Raw genomic sequence first — 17278 nt, forward strand, 5'->3', positions numbered from 1 at the left:
ATGTTCACATAGTATCACATGTATATAATATATAAATAAATAAAACAGATATTGGGTACTTTTTTTTTTGCTGGGAATGAAATGTGTGGAGACAAGGGGCATCCAAATCAGAGCCACATGTCTTTGGGATCTAGGAACATAAAGTAAAGGAGGTGGCATTGACATGTAAGTTGTTGGGAGATGGTCCTAGAGTCCGAAGAAAGAAGCAAGGTCAAAACAGACTCACTGGATATCCAAAGACACCGTCATGTCCTGACCCAGAAGCCAGGGAACCCAAGCTCCGGGCCTGAGAAGTGATGCCTCCAGGATCCCCCAATGGCAGAAGTGTCCCGAATCTCATCCCATGGGGGTTTTCCATGACCTCATTCTGCCTTTTTGTCCTGTAACTGTTTTATAAACCAATCCTAGCATGCCAGTGGCTCAAATTTGCTCTCACATCACAGTCATCTCATAGGCTTGTCTAATCATTGTTGGGTCCTTCCCCAGGATTTCTGACTCAGCCCATTTGGGCTGGGGACCAAGAATTCGACTTTCTAAGGAGCCCCAGGGATGCCGTGATTCTGAGGCTATGATCCGGAGGACCCACCGCCATAATCACTGGCTTCCAGTCGGGAGCTAACTTCCCATCGATGGCCACAGATCTTCGAAATCTAAATAACCCTGCTTTAATCGTACCAGACTAAATACAATTGTGGGAATAAGGGAAGTTTATTTCTGACGAGAAAGGGGGAAGAAAGAAGAAAAGGAACTCACAAGTACTGCATTTGTACTGTGGGTAGAGGACTTCATGCTGGAGAGGCAACTGTGACCAATAAATGATGCAAGTAAGTCCATTATATAAGATGCGGTGACGATAAATCCAAGGCAGAAAGATAAGGAGGGAAGAAGAGCGGTGGAGGGCGGGCTGTCGTTTGGGTCCCGTGCTCAGGAACGGCCTCCCCTGAGAAGATGCAGCAGGACATGAAGGAAGGAGGGAGTCACCTGCGTTGCAGGCAGAAGAAACACGTGCCAAGGTCCTGGGGCAGGAGCTCACCCCATGTGCTTGAGGAAGGGGTGGGGGGCGGCTGTGGCCAAAGGAAGGTCAACAGGCCAGGGTACAGGGTGGAGTCACAGGGCTACGGGAGAAGGTGGCAGGGAGACCACGGGCAGCTCGAGCGTCGCTGTGAGAACTCTGGCTTCTACTCTAAGACGAGAAACCACGGAGAATGTCATGATCTGACTTATGTATTAACAGCCTCCCTCGAGTCTCTGGGTTGAGACGGGACTCTAAGGCCCCAAGAGAGTGGTCAGGAGGCTACTGGCATAGCACGGGGAAGCAAGGGCGGCGGCTTGGACGAGGTGTCCTGATAGAGGCGGCAGGTCAGCAGCTCCTGAATGGCTACTGACTTACAGAGCCAGCAGGGTGCGTCTGCACGGGGGTAAGAAAGAGGGGACTGAGCCCAGGCAAGCATGCAGCTGCCGTGCCCTGGGGTAGGCCGAGACTCACACAGGGCCTGGCACGTGCCACGCAGCAATACACGTGAAATAAATAAATCCCAGGGTTGGCCGGTTGGTTGGGTTTTGGCCGCACCGCGCGGCATGCGGGACCTCAGCTCCCCGACCAGGGATCGAACCCGCGCCCGCCCCCTGCGTTGGAAGCGCGGAGTCTTAACCGCCGGACCACCAGGGAAGTCCCTCCCCGTTTTAAAGAAAAAAGATCTGAAGCTCATGGACATCAATGTGCTGACAGAGTCAGGATGGAAAAGCAGGCCCGCCTGGCCTACAGGCCCATAATTCTCCGTAGAGCCGTCTGGGATGTTCCCAAGGAAGTGAACCGGAGCAGAGGGAGAGACAAACAGCCTCTCTGGTTTCCATTCTGAGCGTATCATGATTCTTCTTGCCCAACCTGACGGAGGCTCTGTCCAAAGGTCACAAACCAGGGACACGCTGGCCTAATAAGGCTCGCTGCCATGTTTTGCTTGGCCCTCGAAGCTTTAGAAAAACAAGTCATGTCTGAGTGCCTTGAGGCCGGGTTGGTCCTCTCCAGCTCGGCCACACACACACCACTCCCTCTTCCTGAAATCTGCGCCCTTCAGATCCTACCTGCTCGGCCCCTGAAGATGCTTGACTTTTCTACCAGCGATTCAAACCGACACGCCGATGGGAAGTTAGCCACGGGGCAGCGCAGGGCGCTAGAAAGACGTCCACGGAACCAGACAGATGTGGGTTCACAGCCGGCCCTGTCGTTTATGATCCGCGTGGGCCCAGCCACTTCACCTCTCTCTCCCCATCCGTCAAGCGGGGAGAACGGTGACCACTCTGAACTACTGCCGCCGAGACCTCCACATGACCTCCACAAGCACGGCGGGCGCTGCACACGCGGTCGCGACCACAGGGCAGGTGTTGGCGTGCTTTCCCTGTAAAGAGCCAGGCAGGTTAGTATTTCAGGCTTTGCAGGCCACACAGTCTCTGTCTCAAATACTCAGCTCCGCCACGGTAGCATGAGAGCAGCCTTAGAGAATGCGTAAATGAACACGCGGCATAAATAAAGTCTCAATACAATTATATTTATAAACACAGGTGGAGGCCAGATCGGCCATCGGGCTGTCTTACTTCAGCACCTCCCCTCCCCATTCTGCTCTATCTCGTCCCCTCTCTGCCATCCAAATAAAAAGTCTCTAGTTCTGGGGCAAAGACTACGCCATGTTCCTTTAATCCAACCTGTAAGGTGACATCCGCAGTGATACCAGTGGCCGCTCTATTGCCCCATCAGAGAGGCAGAAGCAGCTTCCTCCGCGGCCTGATCTCAGTGAGCGTCGGGCAGGGCCGGTGGGCGTCACTTTCCCCGGGAGCGAGGCGTCCCCATCACAGGCCGGGCTTCCCTTGGTTGGACGTCTCGCATGGGTTGGTTGGACCGTGCTCGTTGCTGGACTTACGGAATCCCGGCCGGCCGCCGCTGCTCCCCAGCAAGTTCAAGGACACGGAGAGAGGGTGGAGGTGCCTGGAGTGAAGTTGGCCTCGTGTTCCATCCCAACCCCAGGGGGGGCAGGGAGGCTTCCACGCCCTTGGCATTGGAGTGCCCCGAGCAGCTCTGCAGCCATGTTTCCCAGCCTTGGACCTAATCGGGGCTTTGATTTGCAGGCCTTGAGGGAGAAGCGGCTGGGCTGTTCCCACTGGGTTATTTTGGGAGCTGGCATGAGAGGGGAAGGCATTGAGTTCACCATCTGCACCACTGGGCCGTGTGGACCGGGCTTCTGCGTCAGCCCTGGAGCACCCTGGGGTCATTTCCTCTCCCAAATCCCCAGCTCAGGCAGCACCAGAAGCTCGGGGACGGGGGGCCAGAGGCACATACGGAGGAAGCTGATGTCTTCATTTTCCTCCAGAAATTATTTTTTTCCCTCACTTTACCCACATTCATTTCAAAGGATCGGAAATGAAATTTCAAAAAAAAAAAACTTGCATGTTTTAGGGAAGGATAACAATGAAGCCAAATTAATAGACGGAATGGAGGAATCAATACTACTGACACACTCATTGAGTTTCTCTACCTCTTTCATTTTCTTTTTTTTTTTTTTAGCCAGACGTTAGCAGAGTTTGCTTCTAATTATGAAGCATAGGCTCCACTCAGCAAACCTCCCCCAGTCTATGGATTACTGTCACCCTGATTATGTGGCATTGGGCGCAGGGGATGAAAAAGCATGAGATCTCCTGTGGCAGCTCTCAGAACAGTCACAGGAGCTGCCACCAGATGCTCCCATCCAGGGCTGGCTTCCGCAGCACGTGAGCTGGGTAACTGCACCAGGTCCCCTGCTGGGCAGGGCCCCGTCCCTGGTTTAATGCTCCATGGCCACTATCTCGAAATTCTTCATACTCTTTGAACAGGGGCCCCATGTTTTCGTCTCGCGCTGGGCCCAGCAAATCACGAAGCCAGTCTGTTCTTCTCCTGCTAAAACAGTGTTTCTTAGCCTTTTTTACCTTCTTCATCTTTGCCCTCCCAAAGAGCCTTTTTAGACATTTTTTACCCCTTTTCTGTAAAAGAAGTTAAGTAATCTCCAATATCTCTTTCATCTGGAATACTATTATGACTTCCCAAAAACACAGGCAGAAGCAACACAAATATAAATAAAAGAGTTATGCTGAAATAACTTTAGCGAAGGTTTACCGTGGGACCGGTAACCATCAGTGGTCACAGGGTGAAGCAGGTAGCACGGGTGAGCAAAGAAAACAGACAGGGGGCTTCCCTGGTGGCCCAGTGGTTGAGAATCTGCCTGCCAATGCAGGGGACATGGGTTCGAGCCCTGGTCTGGGAAGATCCCACATGCCGCGGAGCGACTAGGCCCGTGAGCCACAACTACTGAGCCTGCGCGTCTGGAGCCTGTGCTCTGCAACAAGACAGGCCGCGATAGTGGGAGGCCCGCGCACCGCGATGAAGAGTGGCCCCCGCTTGCCGCAACTGGAGAAAGCCCTCGCACAGAAACGAAGACCCAACACAGCCAAAAGTAAATAAATAAATAAATTAATTAAAAAAAAAAAAAAAAACAGAAAACAGACAGGGGCAGAAAACGGAACCGGAGAAGCTCAGGCAGGCATGTCTGAGTGAAGGCGGCTGTGAGCTGTCCACTCCCGCTCGCTGTTGCCAGGTGGGAGAGCGGCTCCAGTGTTACTAATTTGATTTTTTTTTTTTTCAAAAGAAACCAAAAATCTAGATTCTTATGTCCACTTCTGCCAACGTGTAGATGTGGGCAGCTGACCCTGCCGGTAAACCTCCACAGTTCCTGCTGCCTTGTGTTCACGGCTTTGTGCGATTCCCCTCCGTGCCCGTGGATGGAACCCGTGACTCACTTCTACCCAGCAGGGTAGAACAAAGGTGATGCTATTTTTCAGATGTAATCCAAGTCCCAAACCAGCTGATTTTGAGTTAACTGAAAAGTGGGTGATGAGGGTGGGCCTGGTTTCATCGGGTGAAGAGCCCTGGAACGTGGGCTGCTCTCTCTCTGAGATGAGACGCGCCTTGTGGGCTTAACGAGGGAGCCCACTGGCCATGCTGGAGACGCCCGTGCAGCCAGGAGCTCAGGAACCTGGGCTCTAGGTCGTACAGAAAGGAACTCTGCCAGCAGCCTGAAGGAGCTTGGAAATGGTTTCTTCCCCACTGAAGCCTCTGGATGACTGGCCGACTCCGTGACCGCAGCCTGACGAGCCTGTAGGCAGAGGACCCCGCTAAGCCGCACCTGGACCCCTGACCCCTGGAAACTGTGAGATGACACATCTGCATTGCCTTAAGCTTCTACGTGTACAGTAATTTGTCAGATGGTGATAGAAAATGAACACAATGGCTTATCCAAAATTTCTGAAACACTTTGCAGGCCGAACCAACCTGAGGGGTACAGGCGGCTTACGGGCAGTCACTGTGTGACACGTGACTATGGTGGGCCCATAACACGCATCAAATCCCCTCAGGTATTAGGCATTAACAGATAAAAGGCGCATACCTAGAGCAAGGTAAATATCACAATTCAGCACATTGTGGTAACTGCCGAACCTTACACAACAAGAGGATGGACCTCCTGGTGTAGCAGATTTCAGAACCTAACTGCAACCCGTGTAAACTCAGGAGCTGCCATTTGCCTGTCTGACCTGCATGCCTTTTGGAAGAAAAACTGTTTCATCCCCATCCTCTGCTTCCTCTGGGTAGCTCCATCCACACTTTGTTTTAAAATCTTCTCATCAGTGACTCACAGTTTTCTTAAAAATAGATGAAAGCGTTACTTTGGAGCCTGAATGATATGAGACCTGGGTTTATTCTCTTAAGCACCATGGTATTTACACGTCCTTTCAATTTTGTGACCGATCAGCCAATGTTAAAATTTTCCCAGTTCTAAGGGACAACTGTGAGAGGACAGAAGAAGTAAGGCTTGGGGAAGTAGCAGGTCTTCTGCGAGAATGCACCACATTCACTAAACTTACACGCAGCCAACACTGACCAAGGCGTCGAGACCCGTGGAAACTGGGACCGAGCTTGTACAGTATGAATTGGAACCCGCCATGCAAGCTTTCTGGGCCCCAATAACCTCACCGACACCTCTTGCCTGATCTCAAAAAATATATAATAAAACAAAAAAACCCAACTGGCCTCCATGTTTCTACTTATGTCTCCCACATGTCAGCCAGAGTGATATTCTTCAAACATAATTCAGATCCAAATTATCCAGTGGCTTCCTATCATGCACAAATTCAAATCCCAACTCTTAACCATGACTTACATGAGCTGACCTCCTACCTACTTTCCTTCTTCTCCCAAGGAGCTGTTAGTTATCAGAGTTTGTAATTTAAAACATAATGTTTCTGTAACGGTGTTCCCCCAAATAAGTATCAATCCCTTTGCCGAAGTCTGAGGTCTCCTGCCAGCATTCAGTAGATGTTCTGTGAGAATCACGCCACATGTAGATGTAGTTTTGATGTATTTGTGGGAGGAGGTGAGCTTCGTGTCCTACTGTTCCGCCATCTTGATCACTCAGTATCAATCCCGATAACCCAACAGTATGCGCTGGTAGGAGCATATGAATACCTGAAATATGTAAATGCTTCCATACCAGTTGGAAAATTAGCTGCTGCCCTGAACCCCACCTGCTACTTTCTGTTCTTTGGGGCCTTGACCTTACCATGATCCCACAGTGGGCCCTTAGTTTTCTGCTCAAGGAACATGGCCAATGTCCATGCCAATGGGTGAGTACCTAAGCCACACCAGGTGTTAAATATCTAGATTGGGAGACGACCCGATGGCAGGTGTGCTATTGGAACAAGATGGTCCATCGGGAGTTACCTAGTCAGTCACCAAAGGACCAGAAAAAAGATCAGACAGGAATAAAAGGAAAGTCATAAAAAAGGTTCCTGAAGCCAAGAGCAGCTATCTTTCAATGCGGTGGAACAAAACTCGCCCCGTCATGTGGCTTGGGGAACAATAAATGGGCAAATCTGGAAAATAAATACAAAGCACACACTTGCTCTCTGCACTACCAACACCACATGAAGAGCAGAGTAATTATGTATTCGAATATCACTGCTGGGAAAAACTCAGTGTGACCCAAAGTTCAATACTCAAACACATTGGTTCCAGGCAAGATTGCCTTTCATGGTGGTATACGCTTTCTCTTCGAAAGCCTTGCTTCCAAAGGAAATTAGATACTGCTCCTATTTACCAGAATGGGATCTAATAAGGGCGTCCTCTTGATTACAGAGCTACAAGGATCAGCGCTTTCTCTCTTGCTCATAAGAAACCACATAAAATGAAACAACAGAAACCTGTAAGTACGTCTCCAGCTGATTGCCCTGGCCTGGCAACACACGCACTACTGGAAGCAAGTTACTAAAGGAAGGAGAGTGACCGGAGTGAAGGGATGTGATGTCAGTGTCATCTTCATCTTCCTTCATGTCACCAGCCCAAGTCTGGAGGGATCCGGATGGGCTCACACGCCACCTTACCAACTCGGCCAGAGGCACCCACTCTTCTCCAGGGAGGTGAGCGAGGCGATCAAAGTAAATCAAGCTCTCAGGCCCCGAATCGGATGGCCAGCCAGACTCCTATGTTTTCCAAGACCCCAGTCCCTACCCTGAGTTTCCTTTATCAATCAAATATCTACCCCATGTGCCAAAGGGATAATAAGCTGGGTCTCTCTGAAAGTTCTTCCAACTCACAAAATTCCCTGCCCCTTTCCTAGTTCATGCCATGGTGCTGAGCTTCTGTCTTGGGTCTGTACTAACTGAATCAAACACTCCCATTTGCCTTTTGTGACTGAGGGTCCCAGCCCAAACCTTGAATCTTACAGCAGGGCCTCCTGCATGACCTGGATTTGTCAGTTCCCTGACATGAGATAAAAGTCTCCACATACGGTCCCGTTTCCCACAGCAACACCTGCCACCTACCCAGACAGCCCCCTGCTGTGCTCCACCATCCAGAGTGGACTTTCTGGTGTGACTTGCTGGGTTACAACCCAGGTGCTCTGTCCATCCTTTGAAGCTCAGACCTTGAGCTGCCGTGGCCGGGATCAGCCTATCCAGCAATTCCTTCTCACTGGCTCATCTGCCCTTTCTCAGTTAATAGGTCCTAACCTGGTCCTTACAGCTCGGCCTCCACCCAGCCCCCTGCCTCTAAAATCCCAGTGTATACAGCCCCCCAGCCCCTTTCTACTGGACCCTTAGGTATTCAGTCTAGCTGGGCTGACAAAATACACCTTGAGGACTTTTACCAATTGGGAGAGCCCAAAATTGCTCGTGATTTTATGACTCACAACCTCATACCTGAAAACCCAAATGGAAGATATGCCCTTCCTACGGAGTGTAATTGCGCAGACCAAGCAGAACTGTTTACCTCTTGGTGGCTCAGATTTAAGTCTTTATTTGCTTCATCTTGTTACAATAAAATGTGACTTTTGAACACTGTGCTTTCAGATATATTTATCTAAGAGGATTTTTCTCCATTATGTAAAATAAAACAAAAAGGATCATTTGGGGGGAAAATGTAACATAAGTCCATCATTTAGTAAGCTTTTCCAATTATATCTATTTGATTCTGACTTTCTGCCCAGATGCAAATGGAAAGTTTTTTTTTTCCATTTAAAAAGTAAATATCTTTCATTGAAAATAGCGCAAACCAAAAAGCGTGCTTCTTTTCTTTTTGTCTAGCCATATTTGCTGTCTTTATGTTGTAATGACCTTTCCCCAACATATTTTTCTGTTCCTCTTTAGTGCCAAGTTTCTAAAAATAAAGTGGCTAGTGAATCTTTGGATGTAGGGATAATATTTTGATTTCACTGGTACATACAATCAGGAAACATATTTCTGTTTATACTCTTAAAATCAGTTGAGAGTTGTAGATGAAGCCACGTTCTGTCAGCACATTTTTTTTTCAAACCTGGAAAATGTAACAAAATCCAAAGCAGCTGTAGGAAGTAGAATGTACACTCCATTTGTACTCAGCAGGAGGAGAGCTAACAGGAGGTAACGGGATAGTTTCCACATGAAAAAGTTACAAAGAATTTAACCTGTAATGAAAACTCTGATAATCCCCAGGAATGAAAGATGCTTGGATGATGGGTTTGGGGTTTTTCTTGAGTTCAAAGGATCTGGTTTTCCCTATAAATGCCACGCAGGAATCAGAGACGTCCATGTGGTCATTGTTATGTCTGATAGCCAACAAAAGTTCAGCCCTCATCTTTAAGCCATTAAACAGTGACTGTGTGTGCATTTTGAGACCATGGATTAGGCCGCTCAGGCCTTTCTCTGAAGAACGTAGAAAGCAGAATCTCATTACCTTGTCACTGTCTGCTCCGAGGTAAGCATGCTCACATGTGATGATCAGTTTAAAGTTGGTTTCTGTTTAGATTCAATGTGTGAAGATCCTGCAGACGAGAACTCTTCCAACTCTGAGATGCACACAAGGAAACTCTGGACCCTGTGAAATGCAGACTCGAATTCAGTAGGTCTGGGTGGGATGGGACCTGAGATGCTACATTTCTATCAAGCCCTCAAGAGGTCAGATGGTGCTGGTCGATGGACCGCTGGTGAGACAGCGGGCGTGCAGAGGGTTTCTTCCTCGGCCGTCTCATCCTGTCTGTGGTCGAAGGCCCCCCATGAGCTCTCCTAGGATTTGGGTCCTTGAGTAATTCCCTTCCCCTGAGGCTGGGCTGGACCTACTGGCTCTTATCTAACAACTGAACACTGCAAAAAACTGGTGGCATGTCTTTTCTGAGGCCAGGTAACAAAACGAAAGTAGCCTCGGTCTAGCCGCCTCTCTCCCTCGCATCCTCTTTCTGGTGGAAACCTCACGACTCCGGGAGAAGCTAGCAGCCAGGCGGACAGCCGCCCACGTGGCAAGGAATGGACATCTCTGGCCGAGAGCTGGAGAGGACCTGAGCATCCCAACAGCCACGGAAGCGAGTCTGAAAGTAGATCATCCCCAAGTCAAGCCAGAAGAAGACCGCAGCCCCTGCCGACACCATTTTCATGAGAAACTCTGAGCCAGACGCACCAAACAAGGCCACGCCCGGATTTCTGATAGACAGAAATGTGAAAGAATAAATATTTGTTGTTTGAAGCAGCTAAATACTGGGATAATTTGTGACACAACAGATAGATAATTAACACAGTGTCTTTCACAAAATGTAAGTTTGTAAAAGTTGTCTAAAAAATCTAACCCTGGTGAAGATCTTATTGGCTATTTACTATGGTCCGAACACTGTGGACGCTCAAAACTCACTCTCCTATTGTCACCCTATTATCGGAGGGGGGGTAGTCAGGTACCACTGGGGCTGGACTCATCCTTCCTGGTCACTTTGCAATTGGGATTGGGATTTTATGATCTTTTTAGTTTGGGATTCAAGCCAATCTGGGTAGCACTGACTCAGAGGGCAGTTAGTTCCCTATTATAATGTGAAATTCTGGTCTTTTGAGGATGGCTTAAAGGTGGAATCCACTGAGTCTGGCTTCTTGAGATCCGGCCCTCTAGTCTAACAGCTTCAGTTTCTGCTTATATTCCAGAACTTTCTAAAGCAGGAGCGAAGCAATTCTCCTTTAACAAAGACAACGCATATTTACAGAAGAGGCAGAAGAGTTAAAAATGAAACTGAGGTGGCTGGTCATTGCCTCCTAGGTTTGTTTTTCATTTCTGCTCTTGGACACACAGGTTCCCACCTATTTGTCTTCACCTGCCCTTGAGCTGACCTGGTTCCTAGTGAGGATGAAGCGTCTGTGAACTGAAATCCTCTTGATCCTGATTTCAACCTGTAGCATCTGCACTCACTTTTTTCCACATTCACCTTCTTTTAGTGCACTTACATTTTTTAAAGGAGGAAAGATCAAGGAAGAAAAAAAAAGAAGAGGTATTTGGAAATGTAAGGCAAAAGTATGTTAGGTTCTGATGGCCTGATAGGACATAACATATGTGTATTTGAATTTCAAAATATATTCACATCCCTCTCTGCCTGCTCATCTGCAACTAGTTCCCGTAACTATCACCTCCTCCAGCCTCTGCTGCAGTCACTGGCCTCCGGTCCCTTCACTTCCTGGAGTGCAGCGCCATTCTCTGCACCCCAGACCTGGACAGTGCCACGCCGCCCACAGGACTAAGCCCACCACACACAGCTCTCTAGAGCCCAGCGCCAGCCTAGCCTGCCTTTCCAACATTATCCTCCGTTCCTCACTTCCTTGAAACATTCGATTCTGCAAATGCATTGCTCATGCCATTCACGCTTCACGGATTCCATCTCTCCTCTCTTCCCACATAAAAAATATACCCCCATCGAATCTAAAAAACCCTACACATGAACTTACCTACAAAACCAAAACGGAGTTACACACGTAGAAAATAAACTTACGGTTACTGGGGGGTAAGGGGGGGAGGGATAAACTGGGAGATTGAGATTGACATATACACACTACTATATATAAAACAGATAACCAATAGGGACCTACAGTACAGCACAGGGAACTCTACTCAATACTCTGTAATGGCCTGTATGGGAAAAGAAGCTAAAAAAGAGTGGATACATGTATTTGTAAATATAACAGATTCACTTTGCTGTACACCTGAAACTAACACAACATTGTAAATCAATTATACCCCAGTAAAATTTTTTTAAAAATAACCCCTGAGCTGTCTAGCTCCAGACCAGACGCTGCCCCTCCCAGGTCACTCTGGCTCACGACGAACCTCCCTTCTCCGAAGACGGAGTCTTTGGTTTGTATGGTACCTGCCTGTAACCCTCCTTCGTCCCTTTCCTCTGCTCCTGTAGCCAACTGTCACTTCCCTCTTGCCTTGTTTTGTACTTCAAGTATTCATGTATTATTAGCACGTAACCCTCCTTCGTCCCTCTCCTCTGCTCCTGTAGCCAACTGTCACTTCCCTCTTGCCTTGTTTTGTACTTCAAGTATTCATGTATTATTAGCACGTATTACTATTCAAATAGTCATACATTCCTACCTCAAAGAAATTGTTACTAGATGAAAGGGACCCTGTATTTGTATTATTCACTTATTTCTTAAGCATTTAATTTCTCACACTTTAGATATTCATTTAATTGGTGCTAAGTAAATATTTGTGAGTCTAATAATTTGAAATGATACATGCACCCCTGTGCTCATAGCAGCACTATTTACAACAGCCAAGACATGGAAACAATCTCAATGTCCATGGACAGGTGAATGGATAAAGAAGATGTGGTATATATATACAATGGAATACTACTCAGCCATAAAAAAAGAATGAAATCATGCCATTTGCAGCAACATGGATGCAACCAGAGGTTATCATACTAAGTGAAGTAAGTCAGAGAAAGACAAATATCATATGATATCACTTATATGTGGAATCTAAAATATGACACAAATGAACTTATCCATAAAATAGACTCACAGACATAGAGAACAGACTTGCAGTTGCCAAGGGGGAGGGGAGGTGGGGGAGGGACGGAGTGGGAGTTTGGGATTAGCAGATGCAAACTAGTATATACAGGATGGAAAAACAACAAAGTTCTACTGTAGAGCACAGGGAACCATATTCAATATCCTGAGATAAACTATAATGGAAAACAATATGAAAAAGAATGTATGTATGCATAACCGAATTAGTTTGCTGTACAGCACAAACTAACACTATATTGTAAATTAATTATCAATAAAATAAATTTTAAAAAAATATTTGTGAGTCTAACCCGTAGGACGTACGTTTCCCAGCGTCCTGAGCCTCGTGACACACTTCTGGGAGCGTGAGAAACAAAATTATGAAATTAATGGCTAAACAAGACTGAGAAGTGGCTGAATTATGTGTATTTACAAAAAGCTAACCCCGCTCAACGTGCCTGTTTCTAGCTGCGTGCTTGATTAGCTCATCTCAGCGGACTCGGCATTTGCTCGTGTGTGGGCATATACCCCCGCCTCCTAGATGTCAACCTGCCTCACACGCAGATGTGCACAGCAAAGCTGATGGCGAACCGAACACCCCACACTCTGGACATGTTGCTTGAGAACTTCGACTCGCAAGTTGGTAAAACTAGAATTGATCGTCAGGGCATAGTTTCCCATCCTCTGATTTTGCTAAGGATTATAGTCATTGTAAGACTTACAAATACGGACACAGATGTGCAAAGCAGGGCAGAACCCTTGATTCGAAGCCCAGAGCTCACTCTCTCTTTGCTACTCCACGTTCCTCCCAACTCCAAGAAACACCGTTTGCATTTTTATTAAGCTTGTATGTGGTCAGAATATACTGGGGGCAGCTGAGAACCTGATGTTAAAGGTAAGTTCTGGGAGGACCTGTTCGTTGGCATCAAAGGTAAAGTAAGTCTTTGGAAAGCAGAAGCAAAAGCCTTGAAGGTCAACCAGGACAAAAGGACACCCACCATGGAAGTGAATTACTAATTGTCACCTTTACCTTAATCTCCAGATTCCTATTCACAACACATGACTTCTTACACAGACACACACACACACACACACACACACACACAGACATGCACAAACACACACACACAAGCTTGGATTTTGGAAAGGTGTGGCCTTGATTAGAAATCAATTTTATTTGGTAAAGGAAAATCTGTCATCCTAAACTTTGATCTTCTCAGTACCAAAGGAAGACGACGTGATCATTTGACAGTGAAGATTCTGTCCAACTCACTGACACACACACACACACAACTGATTCAGGACATGCTGTATGAGACAGCCGGTCCAGAGAAGAAAAAAGCCAGATATTCCAGGAAAAGCCGATGGACAGGCAGTCAGGAGACATGATGGAGGTCACAGAAATCTGGAAGCCTCTGGCCCCCATGGAGAAGAAAGTCCTGTGTTCTTGCTTGCTAATTTCAGGGGGAAAGAAGTCAGGCACGATACCTGTACTGTGGAGAGTGTGCTTTAAAATCCATGTCGCAGAGGAATTGCCGGGATCAGTCTGTCCCTAGCTGCATGCTTAATGTTTGATGTGAAGCTAATTTAATACTTTTGGTAAATTATGTGACTTAACCTATCTGTATGACAGACTCACCCACAATTTAAGGGGTTCAAGGAGGGTTAGAAGACACACACACACACACACACACACACCTCCAAACTGGTACCACATCATCTGAATAATTCACGAGTAAAATGTGCGTAAAAGCTCATCGGTCCAAGTGTGGCAAGAACATCAGTACTGCCCTTAAACGCTATCACCTCAATTATGCTCAAATGTAGCTGATTTCAGGGTGTGTCCCTGTTGATTGTTGAAACTGTACTAGTTAATATTCTTCTTTTTCTCTTTTGCTAAGCGTTGGGGGAGGGGAGAAAGAAGAAAGTCTTCCTCCTCTACCCGAAGCTCTCAGAAGATAAAACTGTGGGATTTTCCTTAGCCACCTGGGACCCTTGGGCCTGCCTTCAGAGGCAGCAAGTTCTACCACCGTCTGCCACCAACAAGCAGGCAGGCACACGTCACAGTGTCAAGGAACCTGCGGGTGTAGGTGCCTGTGAGTGTGGGTGTGTGCATGTGAATGCACATGGGTGTACACAGGAGTGTGCCCATGTGTGTGAGAATGAGTGTGTGTGCTCATTAAAAAAAAAATCTAAGAAGGAAATGGAAAATCACTGGCTGAGATGGAGCCTAAAAATAAAAACTGAGCTGGAAGGATATTTTCTACAAACAGAAACATCTCACTGTATGTTACTTTGTTCCAAGAGTTGATGCCGCAACAGTGGCCTCAATTGCTTTGAAGGTTATTGGTTGTCCCCAGCGCTCCGGGAGTTTGAACTGTGGTAAAAAGAGATCTCAATCCTGTCTGTCTTGACCCCTGAGTCCTTGGGCATCTGATGAGAACAGTAAACTATCTCATGTACCTTCACAACGGAAAATACACCCAAAACGTGCCCATCTGAGGGTTCCCATCTCCACTGCTCCTCTGAGGTAAGAATCATTATGCTTATCTTATAGCAATGGCAACAAAGGTACCAAGAGACTTGCCTAGCAAAACACAACTATTTTAGTTGCAAGACATAATATTTAAGAGAAAAGGCTCTGGGTTCAAATCTTGTCTTCATTACTTACTAGCTACGTGATCTAGGGCAAGACGGTTAACTTGTGCATGCCTCAGTTTCCTCTTTTCAAAACAGGAATTGGCATGGGCTTCCCTGGTGGCGCAGTGGTTGAGAGTCTGCCTGCCAATGCAGGGGACACGGGTTCGAGCCCTGGTCTGGGAGGATCCCACATGCCGCGGAGCGGCTAGGCCCGTGAGCCACAACTGCTGAGCCTGTGCGTCTGGGGTCTGTGCTCCGCAACGGGAGAGGCCGCGATGGTGAGAGGCCCGCGCACCGCGATGAAGAGTGGCCCCCGCTTGCCACAGCTACAGGGAGCCCTCGCACAGAAACGAAGACCCAACACAGCCATAAATAAATAAACAAATACTTTAAAAAATAATGACTCCCTTCTTTAAAAAAAAAAAAAAAAAAAAAAAAACAGGAATTGGCAGTAGGAGTACCTACTCTACAACGATATTATGAGTACAAAATGAGTTAATATATGTAAAATGATTGGAACAGAGCCTGGTACAGAGTATCTCCCCAGTAAATGTTTATTATTATTGTTATTGTTGTTACTGCTGCTGTTGTTATTAGAGTTAAATATCACTAATTTAGGATTAGCACTAGACTTTTTATTCCTACTCCTGTATCTTTCCCATTGGCAAACACGATATACATTGGATCAATTAACACTAAAACCTGCAAATGTAGTTTCAGAAAACTTAGGTCTTGCCATGGCTTGCTGAGTGTTGGAGATGTGAAAAGTGAACAAGGTAGGCATGGACCCTGGCCTCTTTGAGCTATAGCTCCAATAGCCTATTAGAAGTTTATTTATTGATTCTCTTCGGAGAGCAATGGGTACTTTGGGATTTTTATAACATCTTTATTCAATGTTAACATCCAGGAAGTGGTTTAGGGATATTCAGGTATAGTCAATGTCCTCTTTGTAAATCTCTGAAGTACTTACAGAAAGTGCAAGGTGATAACAAGACTTTTAAGGCAGCAAATATTTCTTGGAATTATCAGTCTTCCAAAGCCCTTTTTTCTACCTTCAAAGAAAGGCACCCAGCCAACCAAAACTTTTCAGTGGGAAAATGTGGTGCCCACAAGACACATACGATGGTTTTTCTGGAGGCTTGCTGCCGATGGCTCTAAAGATAGGGGAAGAAAGAGGGGAGGAAAATAACCCCAAATTCCCTTTGGATCACGATGAAATAATCTAGCAATATGAACCAGAGGGAGGCATCTAAGGGGAACAGGAATAAGCAACTCTTCATTGTTTTGGAACAAGTGCGCCTTCTTTGCTTGCTAACAATCTATCGTGGAGTGCCACGGTGCTGTTTCATATCAAGATTTCAAAAACTGTTACAGCCTGCATAGGTATTGGAGGCTCAACCAGATGTGATGGAGTTTCCATTGTTTTACTTAGTGCATGGAAAATATTACTAATGGATGGTGTCAGGGGAGGCTTAACTGATCCCAATTGGATAAACTCATCTGGGCACTATTCTTTAAGTCAGACCCTTTAACTAAGTGTTCTTGTTATTTCACAATCCCCTCCCCCACTTTATGAGATATTTGACTATATATAGCTCATTTTAGGCAAAGGAGAAATTCCATGACTGCATGAACAGGTGGGCTGGGGTCTTGGGGGAGGGGTGGGGTATCTTTCCTTGAGACTGAATTTTATTTACAGCCAATTCTTGATTGTCTTTGACATGCAGGACAAAACCAAGAAGAACAAAGAAACTGAAGTCCTCAAAATCCCATTCAGCCTCTCTCCCTGCCCCGATTCTCCAAGGACTCAAAAGTTACAACATTTAGACATCTAATTGAGCAAAATTTTATCTCCTTTTATTATTCCTATCGCTCTCTCCAATGCACGAGCTGAGATACAAAAAAAAAAAAAAATGGCCCACTAGAAGAGAGAAAGGGTCTTAGAATCACTCCTACACATATTAAGCTAGAGTTGACATCCATTTTTTGTTTTTAATATATGATTTGTGCTTTAAATGTTCTGGGAGATACTGGCAATTACAAATATCAGAGAAACACGTGACCTCCACTTTCTTAGTATACCATGGTTACCAAAAACATGAAGTTCTTGCTATAGTCACAGACCTGATCACTTCTTTTCTTTTTACTTTAGAAAGCCTCAGAATGCATTGTGGTTTTCTCCGTGTTCATTCATTAGAGGCGTCCTTCATTCCCTCTCGTGAACTTGACAGTGACTCCAGAAACAAGCTCATTAAGATCCAGAGTT

The 17278-nt window shown here is 46.5% G+C and overlaps 1 protein-coding gene across 1 annotated transcript in view; it reads right to left on the reverse strand.

The window, feature by feature from the left end:
- Positions 1-17278, reverse strand: part of KCNJ16 (potassium inwardly rectifying channel subfamily J member 16) — a 358272-nt gene that overhangs the window by 208163 nt on the left and 132831 nt on the right. The window contains exon 2 of the mRNA XM_057536933.1: positions 9287-9427. The gene's annotated coding sequence lies outside the window, so the exon portion shown is untranslated. The remainder of the gene's footprint in view (positions 1-9286; positions 9428-17278) is intronic.

Source organism: Balaenoptera acutorostrata, chromosome 20 (genome assembly GCF_949987535.1).
Source record: "Balaenoptera acutorostrata chromosome 20, mBalAcu1.1, whole genome shotgun sequence".
Lineage (NCBI taxonomy): Eukaryota > Metazoa > Chordata > Mammalia > Artiodactyla > Balaenopteridae > Balaenoptera > Balaenoptera acutorostrata.